We start from the raw sequence: 1,779 nt of genomic DNA, 5'->3' as shown, positions 1-1,779 counted from the left end.
CAAGAGGTTTCAGTTAAGGTTTGTAATTTAAATTCCTTCTAGAGAGTCATGATATGTAAAGTGCTTATTTTTCTTTTATCACCAGCTGTAATCTATGATTATGTGGTGCAGGCTCTGTTATGTAAACTTGTTTTATGTCATGCTTCATCCATAACCAAAATTCTTAAATAAAGGTTGGGGAAAGAGATAGCAAGGATCTTAGCCAGGACAATATGATGCTATTAAATCCTTTATGGAAAAAATCCTGAGACTAGATCATTTAAATTTTGCTGCAATGACATAATATATCCACTCTTGTGGAAAAAAAAAAAAAATGTCCACCAGTAAGAATCTGTCACTTGGCTAAAGCTGCAAACCAAGATGAGAAGCACAATAAGGAGTAGTTTGGGCAGGCGCGACCTTGATATGAAATTTGAATCTTATTGCCCAAAGTCCTTGAATACTGTAGTAAGGGGTTTCCTCTATTTGGCGCTAAATTTAGATCTTAAAAGGGAGATTTGTAAAAACACAAAGAAAATGATAGAGCTTAGTCATAGGCAGAAGTGCACCCACCTGAGAGAAGAATTGTGAACCTGTTGTTGAGGGAAATTTGGGGAGTCTCCAGGTCTGGTCAAGTGGCCAGAGTGGATCTTCACGTGTGAAACGTAACCTGGGAAATCTGTGACACATCCATTGCCGTGTATAGTGAGGTGATTCAGGAAAAGCAGAAGTCTGAATGGAGGATAATACGAGGACAATTCCCATATGTCATGCAATCTGATATTTCCAAGGATGATAAAAAATGATAACGACAACAACAACAAAAAACACCTGAATCTTAGAATTATGAAATTTGGTAGATAATAAGAATTTATCTGCCAAAGACCTTTCCGGGGGGCGGGGGGCAGGGCTCCGTTTCATCAGACCTTAGAGAGATCTACACTCAGAGAAGTGGAACATTCATCAGGCTTTTCCATAACATGGACAGAGAAACCTGCATAGAACCATCTGGTACCCCCCTCGCCCTACTTCTAGTGTCGCAAGGCGGCTTCCAATAACTAATTCAGATTCTCAGGAACATAGATGTCCAAGAAAGACTTGATTTAGAGAGCAAATGTGTGATTTTGGTTCTTGGGAGTATTCCCCTATAGCTTGACCTAAATGAAATGATAAAACACTGCATTTAGACCTGCCTACATGAGGTCTAGACTCAGAGGCAAGGCGTTCCCCATAATGAACTGCCAAGTCAGGCTTTGCCTGAGCAGTTAACATCCCGTAACTAATATTTGGCACCTTTCATTGTCCTTCAGCTTCAAATTCTATCTGGGGCAAAGAATTCTTAATTTAGCAATTTTGAAGTCTACGGCCATGCCACCCTCAACGTGCCCAATCTCATCTGATCTCAGAAGCTAAGCAAGGTGGTCCTGGTTAGTACTTGGATGGGAGACCACCTAGGAATACTGGGTGCTGTCGGTTTTAAAAAAGAATAATAATAACTAAGCAATTTTGAGACCTAGTGGGGAATGTTGGACATAGCAGAAGAATATAGCAGTGTGAAACCCAGGTTTGCTATTGTTACAATGTCTATTTATTTACTTGGAAATAATTCCTTGTACACTAAGAGCTATTACGTGTATGTTAAATGGGTTATGCTATAACCAAGCATATAACCAAGGTGCTGATCAGGAATACACAGTCCAGGGATGGTCCACCCACTGTTGCTCGAATCTGGAAACCCACACCATGGAAGGGACTACTCCGAGCTCTGCTTGCTAGAAATGGTTTTAGATCAACAAGCCA

General features: G+C 40.4%; 1 pseudogene; it reads left to right on the top strand.

Moving 5' to 3' along the window:
• The first annotated feature begins 1,337 nt into the window (after positions 1-1,337).
• LOC118608733 lies at positions 1,338-1,455 on the top strand (annotated as a pseudogene).
• Positions 1,456-1,779: the final 324 nt, after the last annotated feature.

The sequence above is a fragment of the Rousettus aegyptiacus genome, unplaced genomic scaffold (assembly GCF_014176215.1).
Source record: "Rousettus aegyptiacus isolate mRouAeg1 unplaced genomic scaffold, mRouAeg1.p scaffold_m13_p_10, whole genome shotgun sequence".
Classification (NCBI taxonomy): Eukaryota; Metazoa; Chordata; class Mammalia; order Chiroptera; family Pteropodidae; genus Rousettus; species Rousettus aegyptiacus.
Note: the sequence above shows the minus strand (reverse complement) of the source record. Positions and strands in the feature narration are given on the sequence as shown.